We start from the raw sequence: 10,030 nt of genomic DNA on the forward strand, positions 1-10,030 counted from the left end.
CGCTACTCGATGACAGGACACTACAACACAACACATACATCTTGGTCCTTACTCGGTGCATTGCTTGCTCTATTCCTCAGCTGTTGCTGGCTGAAGGCCCTGGCTCTTCCCTGCAGCCCTAGCCAGCCCTTTGGGTTACAGCACACATTTGTCAGTGGCATCCATGGCCACCCCGTGGCTGTACAGCTGCTTCCCAACTGGCATGCTCTCTCCTCAGACTGTTCCTAGGCTGGCTCCTTTCCCCAGCCCCATGAAGATTACTCTTCCTGGCTCTGCTGTCCAAGGGTGTACTGCAGCTGCCCATCACTCTCTGCTTTTTTCCCTTGACAACCAACTCCCAGGCTGCTGGCTCCAAGCTGTTCTTGCATTCCTACAGCATCATGCTCTCCAAGGGCCCATTGCCTGGGCCTTATGCTCTCTGTTACCAGAATGGCACTTCTTCTGCCCTGTCTCTTCAGATTATACAGGACCTTGCATTGATGTGATGCTAATCTGGCTTGCTTTTCTCTCCAGAAGATGTCTCTGGCCCAATCCTTACACTGTAGGTCATGCTAAAGAGGAGCAATGCCAGCATGTCCATTAGGCTGATTGTATTTCTGATGATTTCACTCATCACCATGGTATCTGGATACATTTTTTTGGACTATTTCGGTCCATTTCTTCTGTCTCCCACACAGCATCACTACAATACTTGTAGGAAACTAAAAACAGAAAAAAGGGTTGAGGAAACCTGTTTTTTCTAGAGTTGATATGCTTCATGGTGATTCATGGTTATTTTTGTATGATCTTGGAGTGAACTCATAGGGTAACTGTTCTAATATCTCTGTGTTCAAAAGGATACTTTTTCTAGTTACTACAAACTACAATGAAGAATCCTAGAAATGAAGAATGCCTGATGGCCATGGCCAAATCAGCGCATAATCAGAAGGTACCATCTCCTAGGCAGTTACTAACAGAATTCTGAGGACTTATTTTTTTGGCAGAAGCATATACTTGGCCCTGGAGAACTGGTGATGTGTCTGAAGGTGTCCCAAGGCTACAGGCATCTCCAGCAACTGGAGAGCAAACATGTTCCCCCGAAGTACACTGAACACTGAGAATGCCACAAAATGTTTTTCTGTTTCCACAAGTATGGCATCTAGATGTCACTCACTGGTTACCCAAGCACTGTACATAAAATATTGAGCACTGGGGTATCTTGGTGATCACGGTGTTTGGGACAATGGGGGTTACATGCCAGCCACATAAATACTGCTTTTAGGATCTGAATGTTCCCTTCTCTTCTTCCACATTTTCAGGTTTGTTTTGAGTAGAGGAAAAAAAATACAGTTGTGGGATGCCACAGTTCAGGAGCCTTAAAATTAAAGTAGTAATTTCCCATTGTATTTTCCCAAATGATCCAAAGTAAATACACAAAATTTTTTAGTAAATTCCTGTTTCTATGCAAAATACAGGAGAACAGTGTTTGGAATTTAAGTGTGTCAGTTTTTAGAGGGAAGATATAAGATCATTCATTCATAGTAACTAAAACCATCTCCTTTGCCTTAAATGTGTCTGAGGATTAAGTTAAATCGATTTATTCCCATTTGTGATATTTTTTCATTCATATGTGTAACATTTTGGACTTCCACATTCCTAAATGGCAACAGATCTAAAGAAACGCTGAAAACCAGGAATTTGCAGCTCTGGTTTTTTTACCATGCAAAGGGAAATTCACATTCAAAATCAACATTTAAATAATGGCACAGATGCATACAAGCAGGGAAATAGATAGCTACAATGGAAATGTGCCACATGTCTCAGAACACATAACCACAACAGGGTGTCTCTTTTATGACTTCCTTAATGCACTGCAATATGCCTAGATATCAAAGGACATATGGTATATTTTCCCATTAATTGCACATTTCTTCGCTCTTGTGAGTTACTCATAACCTTAACATTATTTAATTGTAATTTAGATGCATAAATCTCGACCACCAAAAAGAGTTTCAAATGCAACCATGTTTCAGTCAGATCTTTCTTCCAACTCTTATTCCAACTTTTGTCAATGTTGGCTTTTGTTTGGTTGATGTGCATTTGAATATGTCATATTTTTGGAGAGAGAAGAATGCAAACAGAGGAAGATTGGTCCTTTTCTGAAAGATTTTTTTCCCCATGTTTTCCAACTCATATTTCTTGGTAACAAATTGTTTTCTGCCACTTTTATTATCCGAGTTTCCATAAAGTCACGGACATTCCCATTCACAAGCAGGAAAATACAGAATTCTGCTTCATCAACGTTTTCAAATGTGCATTTAAAATTTAAAAATTTCAAACTTAGTATTTATGAAGGTATATACACAGGAAAGACGACAGCGAAGAATTTTGTGGTAGAACCACCTGCTTAAAGACCTTCTTGGCTAAAGGTTTCTGTATGAAAGTTAAGAATGATTCTCGAGAGTCAGGCATTTCTTAGACAAAGCCTTTAACAGTTCTTTTGGTGACAGAACCTCATTTTGTGCATTCACTTCAAATGACTAAACCCCACCCACTTTCATTACTGTGGTAAGTATGATAGCTCAGAATTCACTGCTAATAGGATAACAGTGAATTTGAGCTTCCTTTTCAGGGTAGACAGCTTTTTTGTCTTTCAATTAAAAAAAAAAGGATGTGTTTATGCACGTGTTTTGTAGCATCAGCAATGCCATCAGGTAACAGAGCAGATCCCAAGGAAGAAGTGTCTTTCGTTAGGTTGAAAAGGAAGATAGCAAAAGGAAAAAATGCCATTTTTGGTGTAGTATTTCTTCACTAACTGGACTTGGTGATCTCGTAACTTTTCTGGGATTTCCTACATGCCCAGTCTCTGTGTTAATTCATCTTGTTGCAAAATGGAGCTTGCACCTGAAGGTCTGCCTGTGTAAATGGCTGATGTTCCAATTCTGTTTATTTAAAAACCAGTAATTTGTTATTAAAATACACAGCAGTATCAGAGTGGGGTTTAGGGTAAATGGTGCTTCTTGCTTCCTAAAAGGGATCACACTAACAGGATAAATTTGTCTTGAATTTATTCTGCCAGGTTCTTGTCTGTTTTTTTCTCCCAATTTTGTTGTTTCTATTCTGCACTGGCTATCGTATTGAGTATTAATAAGAAGTAGTACCTGAAATGCAAGCCTGGGTGTTCTAGTGTAAAACGAAGTACCAAGCAGCACTGCACACTACAAGGATATTGCTGGCTTTGCCATATTCCAGAGGGGCAGTAACAAACCCAGAAAAAAAATCATTGGGATGCTAAATTTTTATTCTACTACCTGTTATTTGAGTCTGCAAGTATAAATATTTAGAGTAAAGAAGCTCAGAGCGGGTTCCGCAGTTTGCAGTAATGGGAGTAAGTGCAATATCTGAGGTGAGAAAATCTTTCCATGTCCTGATTTTATTCTTCAAAAGGGAATCTTCAGCTACTTGGAACATACGCTATAAATAAAAAATAGCAGAACATCTAATCTAAGCCTCCTTAGCGCTGAAAATTCTTTAAGTATTCTTAGAGGTTAATATTTTATTTTAGGACACAGAAGCAAAGTGCTACAGTTCACTAACTTCCTCATTTTTTGAATGCTCAAAGCAAAGCAGAAAAGACAAATATGAGAAGGCACAGCGAAGCTGTGCTGAAGAAAAGGTAGCAGTGATCTTGATGATCACTGAACTTCCAGATCTGTTAAAAGGCAACACATTTGCAGTGCAGAGGCATACTGTTGTTCTGGGGACTCTCAGTTGTGCATCTTCTGCATCATCTCCAGCCTTCTGAAGACTCATGACCATGAAGGACAGAGGAGACGACTGAACTACTACAGGGCAGTACTACCACCCTCTCACAATTCCAATCAACAACTTCCTGAGCGAATATAGAAAGTACAAATTATATCACATGCAATTTCCTTTCAGAGACCCTGATGTCGTAAAGTAAAAAAGACCCCCCTCGTTCTGCTGGGAGTGCTCTTTCCAGTGCTGCCCAGGATGCTCTTGGCCCTTGCAGCAAGGGCACATTGCTGGCTCACATTCACCTTGTCCAGCAAGATTTCCAGGTACTTTTTGCAAAGCTACTTTGAGCAGTCACGTGAGCTGGTCCTCTACTCCCCAGGTACAGGACTTTGCTCTTCCCTTTGTTAAACTTCATGAGGTTCACGTCTGCCTATTTCTTCAAGCTGTTGAGGTCCTCTGAAAGACGTACACCACTTAGTGTAGGCAACATCTCCTCCCACCCTTGGAACATCTGCAAACTTGCTGAAGTTCCAGTTCTCTGCTGTCATCCAGATCAGTAATGAAGAAGTTAAACAGTATTGGCCCCAGTATTGACCTCCGAGATATATCACTGTTGACTGGTCCCTAGCTGGACTTCATACTGTTGGCCACAACCCTGTTAGACTGGCAGTTCAGCTAATTCTCAGTACACCTCACTGTACACTTATTTAGACTGTATTTCATCAGTTTGCCTATGAGACTGTTACGAGAGATACTGTCTAAAGCCTTAACTAAGGTTGGGATTAGTAAAATATCCCCTCTCTGCATGCTCGGTGCCTCTGTATTCCACCAGATCCCCTGTCCCTGCTTCCACCTGTGGTACACTTCATTTTTATGTTTGGGTTTTGTCAGGAGCTCCTTGCTTGTGTTCATCCATGCAGGCCTCCTTGCATTTATGCACAGGTGTTTCTTTTCAAGTAGGAGCAAAAAGGAGGAGAAGGAAATGCTTTGTGTGAGTGCAGTCTGTAAGAAGAGGGTCCCCAAAGTAGAGGAGGTCTGCTGTGAAAAAAAGGAGACTGCATCCACAGGGAGAAGTCTGGTCTGTAGGGATGATGGCTGCTGGAGCATCTCTCTTTCCCTGCTGTGCCACTGAGGAAAGCAGGTGTGCAACTGTTCCAGGCAGGCAAAATGATGACAAAATCTTTGAGTATGCCCCTGGCATACGAGGTGTCCTCCTGCCTGACCAGAAGGCTCTCCCTGCATGCTCACAGGAGTAGGCACACCAAAAGGTGAGGGAAGGTTGAGCTCCAAGAGCAGCAGGGAGCACAGACAAATTCAGTTTAATTACAGTGTCCATAGTTGGTATTTGCAAGGTAGGAACTATAGGCCTGTATCTTCCCTTAAAATGAGGACAACAAGGAATACATGATAGAAGTAGGTAAACTGCCTCTGAACTACCATACAAATAGGAACTGGCTGCAATTTTCTATAAGCAGCATCAAAAAACAGAAAAAAAATATAGTAACTATGTTGATTTCTAGTATTTATGTTGTTTTAAGGATGTAGCAATGCTTTTTACCACTCTGTTTTCCTTTTATTCAGTATGAAATTTTAAAGCATGCCTCTCATCTAAAAAGATACTCTAGAAAAGTATCACAGTGTTGTGCCATAATTGCAATATATTTTGCAAGTAAAAGAGCAATGTATCTTACTATTAAATCAGTCTGAAAATCAAGTTGAGTTTGCTTTGAATATCAGCGAGAAAAATTCTAAATTGAAAGACTAATTAGAAGCCTGGCTGATGGGAATGTGGGCCAAAATAATACCTATGCCTCTTATGTTTTTATTCTATAGGAATAAAAAAAGGATCTTTTTTCAATAATGTAATCTACACTTTATTATGAAATACTAGTAGTCTTCTAATAATGACAGAATGTGGTTTTGTGTAATTTTTTAAATATGGTCACACGCAGGTTAGCTATTAGTGTATATGTATTTTTGCAGGAGAGTAAGGTACTACTGCTCAAAACCTTTAAAATCTGAATTTATGACAAATATTGTGAACATGGATACTATGGTTTGGGAGATTGGTACCAGGATATGAAGACTTCTAAATAACTAATTTAATTCTAGAAGAAGGATTCTTATGGGGCTAGTGGGAATCATTTTGATTTTTCAAAATTAATGGTCCTGGGGTTTTTTTAATCCTCTTTTAGCATCTTGTCATCAGGGACAAGCCTCTTGGATAGCAGAAATTGCTCTGTACTGGTTGCAATGGCAATAGGCAGACTGCAAGGGACAAGAAAGGCAAACCTAGAGATCAAATTCATCAAAACAAGACAGGATGATATTGGAAATATTCCTGGACACCTGGAAGACAACTTTGGGCTTAGATCTGCTCAGCCTTCCTCCTCCTCTGCCCTAGATGCTACCTTTTGACATGTCTGTTTCATAAATGAAACCCCTGTTCCATACATGTATAAGCCAACACTTTCAAACACTTGCCTCCACAAAGAATATTTTCCTTCAGACGAGGACTGAATGAAGGCAGAACTGCATGGAAACTCAGCATATTGTAAGCAAAACAGCCTAGAGCATTCATCTCGTATCTCATGTCATCTCATCGTGTAGTTCCATGTGACCACTAAACTGGCTGGTCATGGCTAGTTGCCACTAGCAAGGCAAAGGTCTTACCCTAGGCTGTGCTCTTCCATTGTCATTTTTGTGTTGGCATTGCTGCCTGGCTGGGCTGGGGTAAAGCAGGATGGAAGCTCTGCAGGGCAGAGACAAGCCAAGAAGAGATTTCTTGCAGTGTCTCACCCAGGCCAGGTGAGAGCCAGCAGAGCCTCAGAGGGAGCAATTCAAAGAGGAAAGCCACAGTAGCACTGATTTAGATCAGTCTAAATTCCCATACTAGTGTGTGCTTTCTGAGTGTGGCACTTTCTTCTCCTGCCTCTGCTCTGTCCTAGGCACTGCTATCCTAGGCACTCCCCCAGTGCTCCTTCTGAGGCTGCTTTGGAGCCCTTGTGAGTTGACTCAGCTCACCAACCTCACAGAAAAAAAACCCTCTTCATTTGCTTGTTGGATTGATTCAATGTGTAATTATATGAATCCCATAACTCTGTGAGGGAAAGGGGGAGTGAAGGAAGAAGTTGGAGGAGGAGATGAAACTGTCCTTTTTTGATGGTCAAACCATTATTGCCACCCACTGAGGGTGCAATTTGATGTTACACCTAACCAATCTGACCATGCAAGGTGCAACTGAAGATAACAGTGCTAAACTCACTAATCTGATGTAAAGTGAACTCTTTTCTTTGTTGAGTTGCTACAAAGCTGTGTGATTGCTAAATCCAGTTCAAGGGAAGCTGCAGGAATGTCTGTGTGGAACTTTTTGGGAAGAACAGAACTGTTGTATTTTGTGGCAATCTCCACTTAGGTTGTGCTATCAGGATGTTAAACTGTCCTCTTTGCATGCTTTCAGAAGGGATAAAAACAAAACTCAGCTTTTAAAAAAAAAATTTACTTTTGAGTTGAGTCAACACAGTGATCTGACTTAACAGCTGCAAAACAGTTTGTCCTAAACCAGAGAGAGAATGAAAAGATAAAGTGAGGGGCAGGAGATAGGAGAATCTCTTTTTTGATAGCAGTGTGCTCTTACATTGGCTTACATTGGATGCTGAACATGGAACTGTTCCCCAAGAAAGGGAGTCCAAGTGACTGAAGAAATTTTCAGCTTTTTGTAGTAAACAGCTCATCAAAATGATCTAACTTTAAAAAAATTCATTATCTTTTACTTTTGCAAACTGTGTTTTCACTGGCCTCACAAGCAGATGACTTTGTGGGAGAATGGGAGAATTAAGAACTGCACCAGAGAGTGATTGACTATGAAACTGGGAAGTAAGGAACTTAGCTGGCTTGACCATCAGGAAAATTGTAATGTGGTATTATGCTTTGGATTTTCTACAGTAGCTTGTAATGAAGAAGAATAAAGATGTACCTCAGCAACCGTCTCTTTTTACACACTATTAAGGAGCTGTAGCCCCATTTCCTGGTACTGTGGGATGGTGAGAGTAGTACAATACCAAAACCATGATGTGTGGTACACTAGGGAAGAGGGTGCTTCTCATATGTGTTTTTGGAGCAGCTAAATCCATATTTAATTCTGCAAGTTAACTTTCTGTAAACTTAAAACTGTTATGGCCTGAAACTGACTTAAAATTGCTATTTCTCAGAAGAAGGTTACTCCTGTGTGCTGTTATGAATTTGTCTCTGTCTTCATCTACATTGCTTCTTCAGCGGTTTCTGACTTTAAAAAAAGTTGCAATGGTTTGCTTCTTTTTAAATTTGTTGAATTTGTTGCTAGTTAATGAAAGAGTCTTTGTGATTACTTTATCACCATCAGTTTACAGACTTGGCTGCTGGTGCCAGAATGGTGATTAACAGCACCATAAACTGACTCTTGAGGGTCCAGCCACAGTAGAATATATCACACACTGCTTTGCAACTTTAGCAGATAAGTGGTTTGACACTTGTAGGTTCCTGCTTAAAAGAGTCAGACAATCCTCAGCATTGACAACAAACTGGTAGTTCTTAACTATTATATGTAAAAAAAAAAATGAAGGTAGGTTACGGGGTTTTTTGCATTTCTTAAAAAAATTAATATCACCATTTTTCACAAAAAGAAAAATCATCCTTATGAGCTCTTTTATTTTAAGGAGCATCAGCAAGCATAACTGTTCTACATATGTATAGATCTGTGAAGAACTTTATTGTATAATTTGAAAATAATAAAGGAGAGAGACCAAACAATGTTACTGTATAAAAGAATCAGGATAAAAATATAAAGTTAAAAAGAAGGCAGCAATAACATCCCTTACAGAAGAGAGCAATGTGAAAGGCCAAATTGAATGTAAAATTCACAGATGCAGTTTCTTGTTTTCAAATACTAAAGACTATCAGAACACCTGTGAGCAGGCTGATTGATTGCAACCAGCTGAGGTGTTCCTTCAAATCTGTTCACAACTGTGCCTGAGATCATGTTAAACAATGATATGATTCAGCCTTAATTTCTGTAGTTTGTGTGGTTTTAACAGGGAGCAGTTTCTTTACAGTGAAGCTTGTTTTACCTCAGTTACGTGTGCATTACTGGAATGGAGTTGTGCAGTTTGAATACTGACCACAGGCTAACTTCTAAAGATTGGAAATAAGCTCTATGATGCATTGGAAATGAAGAGCTTTTTCAGTCTTCTGTTTTGCTTGTATTGAGTCAGTAAATTTCATAATTTTCTGGGATGCCAAAACTGGTCAGTTTTCCCAGAGTGCTGCACACAAAGCCAATGGCTATAGACCTTTTGGTATATCTGCCTTGACTGTGGGCTTTGATAGCAGTGGGAGTCCTGAACTGCACCAGACAGATCCATCTGGTACCTACCAGTCTTGGAAAGTATGTGTCAATTTAATATATATCGTATTGTCTGTAAGTATCTAAGTGTTGTATGTAAGTACTGCATATATGGACTACATCCAGAGTTAATCTTATGCATTAAAAGTCAGTGCATGTCTTGGACATTGATGTTGAATTCTGAACTGTACATCAACAGGATCAGGAGGAAGGTTCCAGGTAACTCACTGAATTATACTTTGTTTTGGAAGTGAACTTGTAATAAACTATAGCAAAAATACAGAAATAGATGTAAAAGTTTTACAAAGGCTTAATATTTGCTGCAAGAAATGGTAGCCTATTCATACAGAAAAAAAAATTATCTGAAATGTATCTTGTGTTTCTTTGTAATTCTTTTGTTCACTTGTCGCTTTTAATAGAAATTTGCTGTAAAAATACTTAAAACTCACAAATGGTCTGTGTTTGAAAGAACACAAACTGCAACTAGGGCATTACTGGAGTTTTTGTACCAGAGAATTTTAACTCATACAGACTGATCACAAGCTTTTGTAATTGACTCAAGTAAATTAGAACAAGTATGTTGAACCCTTCTGTGCATCATTTTAGAAGCTCTCTCTATCAGCATTGCAACTGTGCCACTGGAAGCAGTAGCAGGAAAGTAATCTGGATGATTATATTTAGGCTTCCATTCTAATTGAAGGGAAACTGTTGAATATGTTGGTTGTCCATGGAGGCAATGACCAAGAGGAGTATTATTATTTATAATCCTGCAGACAGGTAGAGGCAGGGTCGAGGAAGTCCTCTGGCTAAAGGAACAGTCACACCTGACAGCAGCTGGTGTTGTCCATGCTTTGTACTCAGTGCATCAAATATTTACCACTAGAAGTTACTGGAGTAATTTCATTGCCAAGT

General features: G+C 39.7%; 1 long non-coding RNA gene across 1 annotated transcript; it reads left to right on the forward strand.

Moving 5' to 3' along the window:
* Positions 1 to 2,377: 2,377 nt before the first annotated feature.
* LOC113944957 lies at positions 2,378 to 7,719 on the forward strand. The gene is made up of 2 exons (XR_003526900.1): positions 2,378 to 4,879; positions 5,934 to 7,719. It is a non-coding gene; the product is annotated as an uncharacterized LOC113944957 (long non-coding RNA).
* The last annotated feature ends 2,311 nt before the right edge of the window (positions 7,720 to 10,030 follow it).

Source organism: Corapipo altera, unplaced genomic scaffold (genome assembly GCF_003945725.1).
Source record: "Corapipo altera isolate COAL_440 unplaced genomic scaffold, ASM394572v1 49, whole genome shotgun sequence".
In the NCBI taxonomy this organism is placed as follows: Eukaryota; Metazoa; Chordata; class Aves; order Passeriformes; family Pipridae; genus Corapipo; species Corapipo altera.